Source organism: Eurosta solidaginis, chromosome 1, assembly GCF_040869045.1.
Source record: "Eurosta solidaginis isolate ZX-2024a chromosome 1, ASM4086904v1, whole genome shotgun sequence".
NCBI classification, from domain to species: Eukaryota; Metazoa; Arthropoda; class Insecta; order Diptera; family Tephritidae; genus Eurosta; species Eurosta solidaginis.
In genome coordinates, this window is record NC_090319.1 from 65,184,939 (window position 1) to 65,204,397 (window position 19,459).

The window sequence follows — 19,459 nt, forward strand, 5'->3', positions numbered from 1 at the left end:
TACAGCTTTTAGGGTACATGGGTTTCTAGAACTTCTCTCTTCTCTCCGCCTTGCAGAATTTGAGGTCTGGTTTCTGTCATACCGGCTTGCTTCCTGGTTCTGGGACGGGGCGATTTCCCTACGCCTCCTAACTCTTAAAAGCACTCTTGTCAGGTTTAGCTGATCGTTGCCTCTTTACTCTCGGGCACTGTCTCTTTGGCCCATGCCAACCGATCGCTCTCGTTGTTGGTTGGCCTAGCGACGCAATCGCTTTTTACTTCTCATCCTTACTTTAGAAGTTTTTGAGTTCATATCGGTCGTACGACCACCTGTCCAACAAGGCGGGCTCAGCGGTCTAATGTTAAGAGTGGGGATAAAACACGTCCACTACAACAACGCCCCTTGCTGTGGTAAGTCCATTATTACATCCCGAAGCGATCCGGTATGGGGAAGGGTCCGCTCCGAAAATATCCCCTGGCTGCAATTCATCCAATAGGGACTGTGCCTAGCAGCCTTGATTAGGACGTTGGAAAGATGTCAATTTTACCTTGTTTAATATTATAAAAAGCGATAAGTATTTCAATGAGTTTTAGTAAGTATGTATTTATTTTTTTGTCAACTCAGAATTGGTGAAATTGAAATAAATTTATGAGTTTCATTCAACGAATATAACCAAAACTTTTTATTAAATCGCATTTTCTAGATAATACCATAAGAACATCGCCATTTCGACTACTGAGTGGAATTTCACGCTATCTCAGCCACCATTTCGAAAACGCGCTACCTCTGCCTAAATTTAAAATGTTTTGACGTGAGATGGGGCATTTATACAACAAGTTCTTTAATGAGGCTTTCAGCCGAGATAGGGCGATGTTCCACTCAGCAGACATATACATATGTTATACTCCGATATTGCTACAACAATATGTGCGCAATGACTTTTTAATTCACGAAGTATTTTGATTGTAGCAGCTTAAGTTCTACAATAAAAAATTATAATTTAGGTACATATCCTCATGGAAAAGAAAAACGAAAACATTTTTATTTATTTATTTAATTATTTATACATTTATTTAAGTATTACATACATTTATGTGGGTTTACACAAATAATGATTTATTCTTCACAATTTTGTCAATTTTGTAACATAGTTTATTTCAATTCATTGTTTGTATTACATTTTCACATTTATATATTTATTTTAAAACTAATTATTATTTATTTGAATGTTGTAAAAAGCATATCATATTTTTAATATTTCATATTTTAAATTCTCATATTTTAAATTTACGTTTTCAAGTTTACGAGAAGACGACGACTGTTTATAGAAACTACTACGTTAATTTAATAGTTTTTTCCTGAGCGTGTTGCTTTTTTATCTAAATGCACAGTGTTTCTATGCTCAGTGTTATCCGTTCCTACATTTATGACATCATTTATTAGCCCTTTTGATGGCGGCCCCCTATTTCTTTTTATATATATATGAGGATATTTTCCCTTAGATATATCTGTATATAAAATTGAAGTACGTATATAAGATGCCACAGCACAAAGAGTTCCGTCCACAACGCCCGGTGCTCCACGTTTTATTCCCTTTGCACCTTGTCCACAAATTGTGTTGCAGCGAAATATACGCATTTTCGAATCGAATTCAGCTCGACAATGGTCCTGTTCTGCTATAATTTCGACAGTAGAGCAGATATGATGAGGATTTTTTGAAGACCATCCCTTAACTTCCATTTGCATGCCCGGTTGTAATGGAATTTTGCAAGGTCCTATTGTTCGAACTGTATCTCGGTTAAAGGGAGATTCCACTTGAATTATACCTAATTCCATATCCGTTCCGACGTATCCGACGATTTCATTTATCATAAAAGATTTCCCTTGGCGAACGTGCTCTTGCCCGGCACCAGCTTTAACTGTGATCATTGTCGGTTCTACGTACATGCAATTTACATCTGTAGCCACGCTTTCCAAGGTGATCAATGATCCAGCGCATATATACATGCCGTTATAAAATATTGCCACCACATATAATTCATCCTCTGTAACCACAGGACTGCTAGAACTGCTACCCCCCACGCGAAATTCCGGATTCGTGTGGGTGAAAGGGAAGTTAAGCGCGACCAACAGGACCAAATAATTTCTTAAACTCATTTTAAACTATAACTTTTTGAGATGCTTGTTAAATATTGAGTAAATCAAGATAAGTTTTGTGAGCGCTATTTATACATCAGTGGATTGTGTGAATAACAAATGAGTAGAAACTTCTAGATTCAGTAAATGGGCACAAAGGCTGTTTAAAAAAAAAACAAAATTTCATTGTGACTTGTTTATATATTTGCACAGTTTAATTTTGCTATTGAATTAAGAAAGGCCATGTGATATGTTTGTATTTTTAATGAATAAACACAGAAAAGTACAAAGGGTGCACTAATTAGTTGTATCTGTTTCCAAACTGCTACTCTCAGAGAAAAAACGCATTGTAAAACAAGTAAGGAAGTCTAAGTTCTGGTGAAACCGAACGTTACAAACCCAGCTGTACACTTGAAATGCTGCTGTTTTGTGTGCTTAATGGCGTTACAAAGCTGCGCAATAATACATATACATATGGTTCTATTATGAACTAACTTTTCTTCGAGCTATGGCTCACGAAACATAGAAAATTGCTTAGTCATAAAAGGGGCGGTGCCACGCCCATTTTCAAAATTTTAGTATTTTCCAATTTAATGTTATAATTCAATTTAAAAGGTAAAATTCTATTGATACAAAGCTTCTTTTCGCTAAGATATATCTTATTTTATTCGTCTACGACCCTTTTAAAAATCTTTTATATAAAAGTGGGCGCGGTCCTTAACCGATTTCGTTAATTTTTCTTCAAATCATTCCTTGTAGTAAATGCAACCTCTCTGCCGAATTTTGTTACGATAGGTTTAACGATTTATGATTTATGATTAATAATATTTGTAAAATTGATTTTATCACAAGTGTGCGGTGTCACGCCCATTTTAAAATTTGTTTCCAAATTTTTATCAAGAGCCCCTGTAACAGGCCACACGTCAAATTTCAAAATTCTAGGAGTATTATTTACTAAATAATCAGGTTTTTTGTGTTTTCCAAAATCTATATATATAAAAATGAAATGATGTTCGTTCCTGTCCATGTTTTGGGGCCAATACGAGGCCAATTTTATTCGTTCTTTTTTCATATTATAGGGATCAAATGGGGGAAGGCTTTTAGCAAAAAAAAATTTTTTTTAAATATCTAGGTTCTTGAGATATAGGTCAAAACGTGAACCCGGATAACCCTACGATGTGTTTATATAATATGGATATCAAATAAAAGCTGTTGATGAGTTCTTTAGCAGAGGGCAATTTTCATACATCTGGGTGACTAGGGTCTCAAGATATTGGCAAAAACGTAGATCAGAATAACCTTAGGATGTGTTTTTACATTATGGGTATCAATATTGACATATGATAATAATAATTTCACAAATGTGATTTTTTTTAAGCCAGGCGCAGAAACGAATAAAAAATTTAGCGCTGTGAATTATTATTCATATCGATTAATGATTCGTGAAAATGAAGAATCTCACATTCTGAAATCCAGAAGATTGTTCCACCAATTTGTCGTGGATATGTATGCAAAAAGTGAGACCGAGCGCTTAAACTATATCAAATTCAACCAGACTAAGTTACGGTCCGAGGAATACATTCACTTACGGGATGCCGTGAATAACGATGGAATTGTGAATGACATCGGTAGAATGATCATATTACCAGAAACATATACTGGTAGCCCGGAACACATGCATGAATATGCACAGGATGCCATGGCGTATGTTTGTGCTTATGGACGGCCGGATCTGTTTATTACTTTTACATGCAATCCGCAATGGAGTGAAATCAAAGACCATTTGTTTCCTGGCCAATCCCCAATAAATCGACGCGACATAACTGCACGTATTTTCAAACTAAAACTAAAATCACTTATGGACTTTATTGTCAAACATAGAGTGTTTGGAGAGGTGCGTTGTTATATGTATTCCGTTGAATGGCAAAAGCGGGGATTACTGCACGCACACATTTTGATTTGGTTGGTTGATAAAATTACACCGGATCAAATTGATAGTGTGATATCAGCTGAAATACCGGATCAAACGATTGATACAGATTTGTTCGAAGTCGTCACAAAAAATATGATACATGGACCTTGCGGTGCATTGAATGTAAACTAGCCGTGCATGATTGATGGAAAATGTTCGAAGCGATACCCACGAGCATTAGTTTCGGATACGTTCACGGGTGACGATGGATATCTGGCATATCGTCGTCGATCCACTGATGACAATGGTAAGTCAACGATAATTAAGATGGGAAATCAAAATTTTGAAGTTGACAAACGTTGGATTGCCCCATATTGGCCATTGTTGTCCAAAACATTCAAAGCGCATATTAACGTATAAATAAAGGAAGCGATATGGCTGTATTCGGTGCAGTCCAAAATGACAACGACGAGATTAAAAAATATCAAATGGGGCGTTATATAAGCAGTAACGAAGCGATATGGCGAATTTTTTCATTCCCAATACACGAAAGACATCCAACAATCCTTCATTTAGCGGTTCACCTTGAAAATGGCCAACGCGTTTATTTTACTCCTGAAAATGCAGCGCTTAGAGAAACAAGCTCACCGTCTACAACTTTGACTGCCTTTTTTCATTTATGTCAATCGGACTATTTTGCAAGGACATTGCTATATGCAGAAGTGCCACAATATTTCGCATGGGATAAATCCAGGAAAACATTTAAAAGGCGAATACAAGGAAAACCAATTCAAAGTCATCCTAATGTGTTCTCAATATATTAGGACGCATTTATGCAGTTCATCCAAATAATGCTGAGTGTTTTTACTTGCGATTGTTGTTAATTAATGTTCGTGGCCCAACATCATTCCAAACTTTAAGAACAATTAATGGTGAATTGTGCGCTACATATCGGGAAGCATGGCAACAATTAAATATGTTGGAGGATGATAAACATTGGGGAGATACCTTTGCCGTTTCAGCTGTAATAGCCAGTCCACGTCAAATACGAACATTATTTTCGAAAATACTTGTAATGTGCTCCCCATCTAATCCATTGAAACCAAATACGTCGAAATACTGCAAATTATGAGTTGGAATTCACATTGGAAATTTACAATGAAGCATTGATAAGGATTGACGACATTTGTCTATGTCAAACAAATCGTTAGTACAATTGGGCATGCCAGCAGCAAATCGTCCATTACATGTTCATATGTTCAATCGAGAACTGGGGATCAATTCTCTAACTGTGAAAAACTGAAAAATGTACACTCATTGAAAACTCATTTGCACACACAATTTACACTTTAAATTTTCATGCGATTCTGTAAATTATTGTGCACATTGTTTTGCTGAATGATCGCTGAATGTAAAAGTCTTATGTCAGTGAGAAAAATATTCATCAAAGGCCATGAAAACAAAAAAGTCATTCTGCAACAGTGCGTATGAGTTTTGAATGTCACAATAGTGTACACAGGTTGCCAAGAAAACTCACGAAGTTTTTATCAGTGAGTTTTTTTGTTCACAGTTTTGCTTTACAGAATCAGAATTTCAAAGTTTGGATGCTCATGGGGGAACAGGCAAAACCTTTTTGATTTCATTGATATTAGCAACAATTCGATCAGATAATAACGTTGCATTGGCACTCGCTTCTTCCGGCTACATTACTGGAAGGCGGTCGCACAGCACATTCTCCATTAAAGTTGTCTTTGAATATGCAGGTAAATGAAACACCAACATGTAATATTTCAAAAACATCTGGAATGGCAATAGTTCTTAAAGTATGTAAGCTCATCGTATGGGACGAGTATACTATGGCACACAAGAAATCATTGGAAGCACTTGATAGAACTTTGAAAGATCTACGAGAAAGCCAAACAGCGAGGTGCCATGATCCTATTGGCTGGACATTTCAGGCAAACATTACCTGTGATCCCAGAATCCACGGCTGCAGATGAAATCAATGCATGTTTAAAATCATCGTATTTATGGAGACATGTAAACAGGCTTACACTTACTACAAACGTATGTGTTCAACTACAAAACGATCCGTCAGCAGCTGAATTTTAACAGCAATTACTGAAAATCGGAAATGGCCAAATATCTGTCGATCCAAAAGGAATGATTACATTGCCTAACAATTTCTGCACATTTTCACAGTCTAAAGAGGCATTGATGCAGAGTGTATTTCCAAACATATTTCAACATTACATAAACTATGATTGGCTCAGAGAAGGAGCAATTTTAGCTGGGAAAAATAAGGACGTCAATTATATAAATGCAGCTATTCTGTATCAAATACCTGGTCGCATAGTTGCATATATGTCAATGGACACTATTACTGATCAAGATGATGTCATAAATTATCCAACTGAATTCTTAAACTCACTCGATTTGCCAGGCATACCACCTCAAAATTTACGATTAAAAATTGGAGCACCGATTATTATGCTGCGCAACATTAATGTGACACGACTTTGCAACGTTGCCAGACCCGCTGTGAAGAAGTTAATGGGTAACGTTATCGAAGCAACAATTTTGAAAGGGAAGTACAAAGGAGAAGACGTTTTGATAGCCAGAATTCCACTGATTCCGACGGACTTACCATTCGATTTCAAACGCCTTGCCTTCGCTATGACAATCAATAAGGCGCAAGGACAGTCTCTACAAATGTGCGGTATTAATTTAGAATACCCAATTTTTTCTCATGGACAATTGAATGTAGCTTGCTCACGAGTAGGCAAACCATCGTCTTTATTCATTTACGCGAAAGATGGAAAAAGCAAAAACGTTGTCTACCAAAAAGTGTTACAATAAAGTTCGAATGAAATTGTATCAAAGAATTTGCTTTGTTTCGTATTAATTTTATTCTCTTTCAGCAAATCATTGAATTTATTGCCTAGCGAAGCGGGCGAGGGTACACGCTAGTCTATATATATAAAAATGAAATGAGGTTCGTTCCTGTCCATGTTTTGCGACCGATTGGAGGCCAATTTTAATCGTTCTCTTTTCATATTATAGGGATCAAATAGGGGAAGGTTTTTAGCAAAAAAAAAATTTTAAAAATTGTTTAGGGTCTTGAGATATAGGTCAAAACGTGGACCCGGATAACCCTACGATGTGTTTGTATAATATGGGTATCAAATGAAGCTTAATATGGGTTACCTTTCGTACCCCTGGTTGACTAGAGTCTCGAGATATAGGCCAAAAGATAGACCCAGATACCCCTAGAATGTGTTTATACAATATGGATATCAAAGAAAGCTGTTGATGAGTTCTTTAGCATAGGGAAATTTTCATACATCTGGGTGACTAGGGCCTCGAGATATTGCCCAAAACGTGGATGAGAATAACCTTAGGATATATTTTTACATTATGGGTTTCAAATGGAAGATGTTAATGAGTACTTCAATATGGGCACCAAAAGGAAGCTGTGCTGATGAGTGGTAATTTTTCTCTGGGTGACGAGCGTCTCGACATCATTTCACGTGTACAACATTTTTTGAATAAATATACAAATTTTTCGATTTGTGTCGTGCTTCTAAGTTGCAAATTTTTTCGAAGGAGAGTAAACATAAACACCGAGGTTTGTACATTGTTTATGAGAGGGGCTTCGGCACACATACACAAACGTATGTCACATTTCGCTGCTGGCTGAACATTTCTACTGCTTTGTATTTGTTATACAAACTACGCTTGTGTTCCGTTAATTTGTGTGCAGTTCAACTGTGAGCAGTGTTCGGACTTCTACCACTAAAGTGGTAGATCTACCACCTTTTTTCCTGAAATATAAGTTCTACCACTTCTACCACGCAAACTTAAAAATAGGTGGTAGATTTTTATAGAAGTTTTCTGAAGAAACCTTATTTTTTCCACAATTATTCGGAAAGAAAATCAATGCAGTGGAACGGTTTTATAAAACTCAAAATAACGTCTGGCTTAGCTCTGATCAACATATTACCTATTTTCCTTCAGGTTTTTAGTACAAAGTGGCTATTATTAATTATATCAGGATAATTAAAATATAACCAAAATCTAAAAGGGGGCGTGGCACCACCCTCACAAATGGAATATATCATACTGCATATCTCTGGATGTAGTAATGGAAGGATAATTAAAATTGGTAAGGAGCTATGTGACGTTAAGTACTAACACCTCCAGTAAAATGTGAAATTTGGAAAAAAGGGGCGTGGCACCTTCCCTACAAATGGGATTTTTCAGAACTATGGTGCCGCACAAACTTATTATTTTAAGACCTAAAGTTTGACTGCATTGTTGAGTTTGGCTGTTATTCCTTTTGGATGTTGAGTAATCTTTCGCCGTTTAAAAAAGCTTGTTAGCTTCAGCCTATCTACATCTATATATATAAAAATCAAATTCGGTGTGTGTGTATGTTCGCTATGGAAACGTATTTCCCACACTTCAATCATCACCAAATTTGGCTATACCTTCCTTCGATCAACGCGAAGGTGTTAGGCTAAAAATAATTTCGATATATAAAAGGGCCGTGGCACCTCCCATACAAATGGAATTTTTGGTACTGCATAACTCTGAAGGTATACGCCAGAACATTGAAATTTAGTAAGGAGTTATATGACGTCAATCCCTAACACCAACAAGAAAATGTCAAATTGGGAAAAAGGGGGCGTGGCACCGCCATACAAATGGAATATATCATACTGCATATCTCTGGATGTAGTAATGGTAGGATAATGAAAATTGGTAAGGAGCTATATGACGTTAAGTCCTAACAAAACCTGCAGTAAAATGTGGATTTTGAAAAAAGGGGCGTGGCACCTTCCCTACAAATGGGATTTTTCAGAACTATGGCTGCCGTACAAACTTAGGTTATTTTAACACATAAAGTTTGACTGCATTGTTGAGTTTGGCTGTTATTCCTTTTGGACGTTTAGTAATCTGTCGCCGTTAAAAAAATTTGTTTGCTTCAGTATATCTACATCTTTTATAAAAATCAAATTCTGTGTGTGTGTGTTCCCTATGGAAACGTATTTCCCACACTTCAATCATCACCAAATTTTGGGTATAGGTTCCTTCGATCAAGACGGAGTTTTTTCATATTTCAGAATTAAGAATTTATAATAAATTTTTTTTTTTTTTGGCTATGCGAACGAGCAATCTTAGGTCCCAAAAATGATCATGTATACAAAATCAATGATCGGATTCAAAACCAAATTCTTGGTGAAGTGACGAAATATAAATAGATCGACATACTTACAGATGAAGATCAAATTGTGAGTTGTCAAATTGAACTTCTAAACTCTTCAGAACCACCAGGCATTCCAGCCTGCGCATATATCAGCTTTGAAAATTGGCTCACCAATCATGCTTCTTCGGAATTTAGACCCACCAAAATTGTATAATGGAACCAGACTTTGCGTTAAGCAATTAATGCCGAATGTAATCGAAGCAGCAATCATCAGCGGTAAAAGCAAAGGTGAAGACGTGCTCATACCACGGATCCCAATGATTCCTACAGATTTTCCATTCAATTTTAAGCTCTTATAGTTTCCTGTATGCCTTACTTTTGCAATTACAATCAAAAAATCAGAAGGACAATCGCTTTCTGTTGCAGGATTAAATTTAGAGGATCCATGCTTTTCCCATGGCCAGCTATATGTCGCTTGCTCCAGAGTTGGAACGCCAAAAAATTTGTTTATCTTTGCATCGAACGAAAGAACCAAAAATATTGCGTACCCATATGAATTACAATAAGATGCAATAATAAAAGGATTTAAACGAAAATTCCACCAAATATGCGTACAAAATTCAATTCGATTTATAAAACAATAAACTAAATTATCAACAAACAAAACAGAAAAAATAACGCAACACTCATTCTATCTCGGGCGCTACAACGTACGCCGGGTATAGCTAGTTACTTATCGATTGGGATTCAAGAGGTTGTTGAGCGTAACCCTTTCAAGGGGCTGGCAGCGCAATTTTTGACTTCTCCTAAACAATAATCAACCTCACGAATGTGACCCAGAAGGTTCACCCCGGTCATAGCAAACAGTTCGCGCGACTTAGTACCCATCCGGAAAAGGATCAAAATCGTTAAAACTCCCCAAAACCTTCGTGAGTCTCCTTTTATCTACATGTAGAAGAAGATTTATTTATTGACATCAAAGTGCTTTTTAACTACCGGCTTTGTAACTAGACCGTAATTTTTCGGAACTGGTTCGCCCTTTTACTTCAGAAGTAGCCCAACACTCCAATGAAACTATAAAATATCCTTTTATACACTGGCTCAGGTTGTATATCGTCGCATTTCCTCAGAGAATTGCCGAAATACCTCTAGGGTGCACTTTCCCATTCAGTCCACAGCCTGTGTCCAGGAAGTACAATTCTGCTCTCAATTTGGACACCTACCAAACAGCTTTTGACAGTGGAGGTGGTGGTGTGCAATAAGAATGTTAGCACCTACGATGAGTATCTTAGTCTCATCAAATGCAATATGACTTCCGAACTGTGAGAAGCAGTCAAAGAGAAGGTGAACTATCAATCTGTGTAACATGTCCATCAACAACGACGCTGTCATTCCTCCCACTCCGCTATGGGGACGTGATTCATCAGCTAACTGCTGCTATTGCTTAACCGCTACTTAACTGTTGCCCCCGATTCTACCATACTAACATACTCATCTGCTACTCAACTTTTGCCGTCCCGAAGTTCCACCACTGCTACGACCATTGCCCAGTTAGTATCATGCAACCTCTCACCTCTGGCCCCCTTTCCCTTACTTGCTGCTTACTAGTGCCCTTGACCGCTCTAAGTTGTTCAGCTACTTCCGAGTTCGCCTGCCCTGCGATTGCAAGATCAGTCATCTCACCGTAGTAGTAATCAACGACATCGTTCGCTCTCAACTACTCCGATCAGTTCATATTAACAAGCCCAGTGAGTTGCTCTCGCGCTCCCCACTCTCACACCCAGGGCCGTAGACAGAAAATCCGGGCCCGGGACTAAACAATTTACGAGCCCCCTATAAAAAATCCACTAATACATTTGATTAATTTGAATCAATGACGTCTCATTCATGAATCACTATTGATGGATGACATCAAACAAAATTTTTCCCACATCAACTAAATGATTTTTGGACTAAGTGCTAAAAATAAAATTAACACAGAGTATTTACTGTTTATACTATTTTATTCTTTTCTAGTTATTTGGTAACATTTTAGTACATTTCTGATAAATATAATGATGATTATAAATTTTAATTATTCAATATAGATGGTTCGGATATCAAAGAGTGGCTTTTCTTGCTTTTTTTGCTGCAAAATTTTTTAAATTAATATTAAAATTTGACTGTCTTGTCAAAACGGATTCAACACAAACCGTGGCAAGTCCTTAAATTCGCTCTTGAGGTGAACACGATCTATGAAAGTTTTTGATTCTTGCAAGGACGCTGAAAGAATGTTCTGCCCTAGCTACGGTGACAGGTATAGTGCAAAAGATACGTAAAGCAACACAAATGTTGGGGAAAATCGTATACAGATTTTGAACATATGTAGATGACATTTAGCAATTCCAATGGTGACAAACCATTATCAAAATTTGCTTCGTAAATGTGTTTCAAGTGAATTATTTCGCATTCTTAGCTTTGAGAAACGTCCGACTTGTATTTTCCGACAAATTTTGCTGCACTCGCCCGAATAGTAGTTTCATCCATGTCTTCAAATTGCCACAAAAAGGAAAACGTCTCGTTCAAATTCTCATAGCTGCAAATCGTTCAGTAATGCCAGTGACTACCGAATCCACGATCACCAAGAATGTATTGTTTTTAAAATCAGACTCTGTATCATCCCTAATCATCTCATTTCCATTATCTTCAAAACGTTTTTTGGGTTTTCTCTTTCGAATGTCCGGAAACTTTGGCGAGATGTTGAATTGAATAGCAACTGTTTTGCATTCGTTTACAATTGTAAGGCTAATGAGGCATCAAGATGTCGGGATGCCCCCCATAAATTCAGAAAACAAAAATTCAGATTTCAGAAAACATTAGTCAGAACCCTTTTTTCAGAAAGACAAAATTCAGAGGTCAAAACTAAGAAGTCAAATCTCAGAAGTCAAATTTCAGAAGTGAAAACTCAGAAGTCAAATTTGAGAAGGCAAACAGAAAAAACATTAAATTTTTCTCAAAATTCAGAAACGTTCGTTTATTTGGAAGGAATTATGTATAAAGAAAAAGTATTAAAATCTAAAATTTTAAATTGTGTGCAATAGCAAGCATGTAATTAATTAAATCTTTTCGGGTTTATCTTTTTCAAATGAATTTACAATATTCAAAAAACGAAGTCTTATATTTTATCTTGCGTTTCCGATATGACTCGCCCCAGCTGAAAATTGCTGCAGTTTTGTTTCTGTTATTGCATGTTCGTTTTTTATTTTATTTATAAAATTAGAAATATTAGCGTGTGTCCCAAACGCACTTCGAATGACGTTGTACGGACTTCACCCAATTTAACATCTATGGTGGCGTCTCTAGCTTGGAGTACGACGTTTCTTTCATTAATGGTAGTCAGTATTTTGAACCAAATTGAGGGCAGCAAGATACATTCGAACTTGTTGTTGTACTTGAGAATGCCGGTAATATCTCCGTATGCTTGTGCAGTAAAATATAGCTTAAGTAATGAGTTTAGTGCTTGTGTTAATCCTGGAACATGGTTTGCAAATGGTCTGATTGCCTCAATTCTAGCCGATCACCAAGTGTCTGAAAGACTGTGAAGAGAGCTTGGTACTTTTTTTTTGAGGACGTCCCATTGTTGTGGACTGCTGCTGAAAATAGTAAAACATTTTTGTACAACTCCGAAGAAAATAATTGCACCGGTACAACATTCTGCAGCATAAATACCACATAAATTGAGACTGTAGGTTGCACAAGGCGAGTAATCAGCATTCGAGTATGACGTAGTGATCCGTTGTAAGCTCCTTTCATATTGGCGCCGTTATCTTTTAATGGGATTTCATGTTTGACTAGAGTATAGCAAATTAGATCAGCGATTTTCTGACCAGTTTTTTGGTTACCATTCACGAAAGCCAAAAATCGTTCTTGAATTGTAAAATTTGTTGCTTCCGAATTGAAATGGAGTTAGCGCAAAATGAACGTATTCTGTTCAACGTGACTAGCATCAGGCGTAGCATCAACGATGATAGCAAAATACTTGGCTTTCTTGCCTTGATCTAATATAGTTTCCCTCACATGCTTTGCACAAATTTCTATAAACTCGTTCTGAATCTCTGGGGAAAGTAAGTGAACTTGTAAACGTTTGTGCTGTCGTTGTGAAATCCTAACATTCTCCAAATGATCTCTAAGTATCGGATCATATTGGCTTATGAGATCTTAGATGCCCAAAAAATGTCCAATTTTTTCCTTCACCAAGATATATACTTTCGCCTTTGAAAAATAGGCCTCTTTCACCAAAAAATAAAATAGTGGCCAAAATTCTATATAAAATTTCTTTCTACTTTTGAGTTTCAGCGATTAGCTGTTCATTGATAAGTGTATCAATTGTAGCCTCCTTTTGAATTAGATTTTGTAAAGATCGCCATTGAATATAACATTTAATGTGATCTTGAGTATTTTCGTGTGATGGCAGTTTATCGTATAGCTTCTTCCATACCTGGAATTTCGAATATCCGCCAGGACAACAAATTTTAGGTAGATTTAAATAAAATATTGGCGCTTAACAGACGACATGACAGGCAATAAAAAGCATTGCTACTGGCACTCCACACTAACCAGTCACGCTCCTCTTTCTCTCCATTTGGCAAGATTCTGTTTAACAACGCGGTGGGAAATGCCTCGTCATGACAATCACGTGGAAAAATAAAAGGGCACTTTTGATTACCTCGCGGAATTATTTCGTTGACTTCTTCAGATCGCAAAAACTCATTATTAATGGTACCGATATCAAACTCGTTTAAATAATCTGGACTTTGATACAGAGTTGGTGGTATTGTTGTTGAAGATGAACCTTCATCAGTGTTACCAAGAAAACTCTACGATTTCGGATTCATGTAAACATACATTTTTGTTTGATGTTTTTATTGTCTCCTCCCTGTTCGAAGGCTCAGGCGAAAAATTATTATCAATATTGGTTGCTTTTGAAATTCGGCTTAACATTTGCATATGGAACAACTAAAGGCTCTCCTGAATTTAAAAAAAAATGTCTTAGTACCTGTAAATCGCGGGCCCCTGAGAAACCCCGGGCCCTGGGGAATCCCCCCATTTCCCCTCACCCATCATCGGTGTAACAAAAGTCACAAGTACCTCAATAATTGCCAATTTTAGTTTGTTCTCCACCACTTACCGTTCATGTGCGCGCACTTCCTTCACAGCAAATGTAACTGGCGCCGAAGGATCAGCATCGGTCGATAAATCGATATCACCCAAACGTACAGTAAATTGTCGCGCTGCAAAACTAAAATATGACACCGGCTTCAAAAGTATTCAAATGGGAACAAATTAAAATAGCTTACGGTTTCTGACGCGAATCTCTGGTACAATGCGCTGCTGTCAAAATATATTTGGAACCAATAAGCGAGCCACCACACCAGAACTCTGTACGTTTGGGACCATGCAAAAATATTGCCGTCATCCATGGCCATTAACCATTCGGTGCTTCAACTCCACCAACAATACGCCCCGATGAATATTCCTGTTGTCCACACTCTTCTGGATCTACAATATTATTGTTGCCTAGCAGTTCTAACTCATTGCCAAGCGGGTTAGGTGTAGTCTTTGTTGCTGTGGTGGTTTTTGAGGGTTTTAACTGTGGTATTAACACCAAAATGGTGATGATGCTGGACGTGGTGCAGTTGGACGTTTTGTTCAATAATAAAGCGGGAGAGCTACTCAAATCTTCGCAGCGGCCAGGACGCCCGTTGGGTGTTTTGCAATAATTTTCGGCGTCTTTACCGATCACATCTTCAGTAGTCGCTGGCAACTGATCAACACGATCTATTGAGTGTGTGGTTGTCGGGTGGGTAGTCGTACTTAGTCGCATTGTGGTGTGTAGTTTGTTTAGTTGTTGCGTTTGACTACCCGCACCCGTTGCTGGTAGTCATAACTTTATTCCGATTCTTCTTCTTTTTCTTCTTCTTCTTGGTATCTTTGGTTTCAACGAACATGGGATTCGCTGGCGTTTGTGTTTCTCCCTCGCGCTTAACTAATGTCTGTAAATTGGTAATTTTTTGCTCGTTTACGAGATTACTCTCATGTGATGGTGGCGCAGGTATTTTACCTGTCGGATTTACGTCACTAAATTTTCTAGATGGCGCTGCCGTCGTTGTACTAGTAGTCGTTATAGCGCTTGTTGTACTCATCCCACTAACAGTACTAGTGGCAATATTTACCTCATTTCCCACACCAGACGCTTGATACGTTTCAGGTTTGGGTTCATGCTGCCCACCGCGCGTTATATCCACCAACAAATGTCCCATTTTATTAAGTGCGCCTAAAGTTTCCGAGATGCGATTGAATGCCGATTGAAAGAGTAGGCGCGGAATAGTTTCATCACTACTACTATCTGTGCTACTGCTCTCTTCATCATCGCTATCGTCATAGTACTCTTCTTCATCATCATCGTCGTCATCCTCCGAGTCGGCGTCTCTACTTTCAGATTCCGAATAAGCATCTGATTCTGAATCTAAAGATGATGACTCTCAGCCAGCTTTCAGGCGATTATTTTGTTTTACTTTATTTGTTTCCACACATCCAAATTGTCTCGAATTTTCAGCAATCACGTATCCTTTGGAGAATGGTGAGTCCGATTGCGACTGAAAAAGACGCTGCCTTAAAAGTAGATGTGAATCCAAACTGTATACTAAACTAAAAGATTTGAAGCTATTTTACTATGAGTGAACTTACATTGGTCGTTTTTCAAGTGCCTTGGCTCGTAATCATCATCTGAGTCGATGCTGGCCGCTTATGCATAATACTGAGAGAGAACTGTGACTGATAGTACTGTAAAGTAGAGAAAAAATGGCATTAGGTCTTGTTCATGTTTCGAAAGAGTTACGATGATAATAGCCGTGTTTTTTTTTACACGCGTATACGTTTCGTTTGCGTGTGAAAAAAACGCCTATCCTCGGTTAGATAATGCTTAGGAGACCCATCTAGCGGCAGTGGTTAAACAACTAGCTACAGCACAGGGTGTACCGAAAAGTGGAGACACAACCCTCTGTTGTATTTCTGTGTATAACATATAGCTGAATCAGTTGTGGTAAATAGTGGACGCGCATAGAATTAGTGCAGAGGGTGAAACATAGCCACATATTTCAGTTACATCTGAGTATAATGCGTATTGAAATTTAGTAGTACTAATTTTATGCGTAACAATTTCAGAGGTGTATTTAAAGTTTGTCGCTTAGCAGTCCATATAAAGTTTAAGCGTATACGTATATAGATGTGAAAAAACACAGCTAATATTAATGGTGCTCGCTGAACTCATGGCAACCTCGGGTATACAAGGTGGCGGATAGTGAATGACTTCTGATCTGTCAGCTACAAATATCATTAGGGGATACAAATAAGCAATAAATAATTAAAAGCGGTGAGAGAGAAGGGCCACAGTGGCAAGACAAATGGATGCCACCATAATATTCTTATGCTATCCTCAAAATTGCGTTCCATAAGATTCTGATGGCGATGCTCTCTAGTGGAAAGTATGCTGTCGGTGACGATATTAGTCCATCTCAGGGTAATAGCTGGTCGAAATTAATGTGGTGTTAATATTCCATCATTTCCGCCTTGTTAAAACCGTGGAAGCTAAGGCATCTTTAAATTGGCGGTGCAGACCCGGCTGAGGAAGCTCCATACTCATGCCGAGTTCTGGACCTCCTTAGCGACCTGTAAAATGGCCAAAAGGTAGCATTCAAAAAAAGCAAAAAAAATTACTTAGATCACCATTTCTGATAATAATGGGAAAGCGAGGGTATCCTGCGGTTGCTCCAGCACAACCGGTACGCTTTAATGGTGAAAATCAGGGGATGTATACAGTAAGTGTGAGTCTTGAAATATACATTGTTCTTTTATACCAAATTATATGAAGAAAAAGTGTACATTTTAAAACTCACACATACTAATACAGCCCCAGAACTAATATGGCAAATTTTTTAGACTTTTTGACAGCCAACAACGGAAAATACCTCTACGTGCCTGGCACCAACTCAAAGGTGGCTATGAGGACAAAAATAAACGTTACGATGGACCCAAAAACCCTTGCCATAGGATGCTTTGTTTATCTGTGCGCGTCGGAAGCCAATGAGTCCAAGAATAAGACTCAATAATTTACAGAAGTAGCTTCTCTAAGAAGGTAAGAAATTAATGGTAATTTTGACGATACTGTTGCTGCTGAGATTTGGATTGTGAACGATGTGTAATGAACAGTTGCTACTTGACTTTAAATTTAGCCAATAAAGAAGTTCCAGGACTGTCTCGTACTATTTGGGAATGACTTGCTAGACGTAACGGGCAATGTGAATGACTGTTTTTTTAGTCCTCCTCAATGTATCTCCTTCCCGTTGTCCGCAATGCTTCCGTAACGAGGAACTCCTGCCAGCGCCATGTTTGAGGCATCATCTTGCATTTACTTACTACCCTGGGCGATGCAATGGGAAATTAAGCTGACGAATCAGGAAGACGGACTGTAATAGATACCTTAACTGATCAAGGAAGAAAACTCAGCGAGGATGTATAAAATAATGTCGGAGTCATACCAGAAAATCTGCTGAGGATACCACTTCGACCACATTATCTTGAGCTCCAACAGGCAGACTAATGAGGTCTTACTGCAAAACAGTCAGTTGTTTCACATATGTTAAAGTCCAAAGGTAATTGGTTAAGGAACATGTTCGCTTAGTGCGTCATCTTGAACGACCTAAGTATAAATAACTGTTACCTCTCCTTTATTCAGCTCTTTAACATTGTACATTGTTTTCCCAGCCATTTGATATGAATTTTGCAGCTAAGCTTACTATCGATCTCGAAGTCCAGATACTTTACTCCCGCAAATAGAGAGAGCGCAGCACCATTTAGAGTGTAAACGGGCTGTAAAGTGTCGAAGAATATATGTAGGCCTTACAACCTTGGACTAACAAAGTTGCTTCTATCATCAAAAAAGAGGACTGTAGATTCATGACGGGTATTCTGACTGGACACTGTCCTCTGGCGTCAAATGCCTTTAAATTATGCTTGGTCAGTGATACCAAATGTAAGAAGTGCGGGTTGGAGGAGGAAGCAAGCGATCGAACGAACACATTTTGTGCTCGCGCCCTGCGCTTTCCAGCCTAAGAGTTCGGATATTAGGAGTGATGCAGCTGCCCGATCTAGTAGCAGAAAGAGGTATAGGTCCTAGAAGGCTTCTAGTATTTGCCAAGAGGATGGAGTTATTTTATAACATAGGTCCGGTGTGATAGGGTTTTTCAGTGTGGTCGTTAAATACATTTCTGGTAACACTATGGACTCATTCAGTCTATGTGAGGTCTCATTGACCGACCAGTTCAACCAAACCTAACCTAACCTAACACATAATCTTTTCCTCCACAGAAGCATAAAGAAAACTCGTTCTTGCAGCTTTGCGATGTCCTCTCGGCGAGTGCTTGTTACTGAAGCTTGTAAATTTGTGTTATCTTAGCTTCTAGCATTGCTTGCGACGGCAGATTTGGTTGTATATAACATCACGCTCTGTTCCAGAAATATTGACAGAGTCTATTGTTAGAAATCTGTAGACGTTTCTACCTATTATTTCTTGAATGATAGTTTCTGTTAATCTGTCCTTCACGTGCGATACAGAATAAGTTTGGATCCAGTTGGGGCCGCCCTTCTGTGGATATCCAAACGAAAAATGACACTGAAGATTACACATCACAAAAACCGGATTTTCTCCAAACCAAATTTGACAATATATACATGAATTATTATTCACTTTGTCGGAAAGTCAACAAAACAAAATCATATCCAAAAGCCTTTTAAAGACCTTCATCCTTAAGGACTTAAGGCCTATGGATCTGTAGTCACTAGCAATTTAGTGAACTATGTATTAAGATGACTTTAACTTTTCTCCAGATTTGAGGACAATGGGCTGGTGTGACTCCGGCTCTATAAATTTTCTACGGTACTTTTAATTGGTTTCCAGAAAATTTTCACGAAAACGAAAGTGGAAGTGGAAGTAATAAACAACATTTAATTTACAACAAACATTTCAGTGTCACATTTACTTCCGAAATCAGAGACGTCATCTTACCATTGCCTTAACTGGCACTAAGATGCTGTAAAATTCCATCGCTGTAATCATTTCACGCTTGCCGCATGCAGTCTAGCCATCTACATATATACATACCATATTCATCAGCGGTCTCATTGCG

At 38.0% G+C, this 19,459-nt stretch overlaps 1 protein-coding gene and 1 pseudogene across 2 annotated transcripts in view; one reads left to right on the plus strand and one right to left on the minus strand.

The window, feature by feature from the left end:
- The window catches only part of LOC137234031 (uncharacterized), a 199,263-nt gene that overhangs the window by 60,885 nt on the left and 118,919 nt on the right, over positions 1-19,459 (plus strand). The gene's annotated exons all lie outside the window — the stretch shown is intronic.
- Positions 11,268-19,459, minus strand: part of LOC137234018 (serine proteinase stubble-like) — a 28,903-nt pseudogene continuing 20,711 nt past the window's right edge.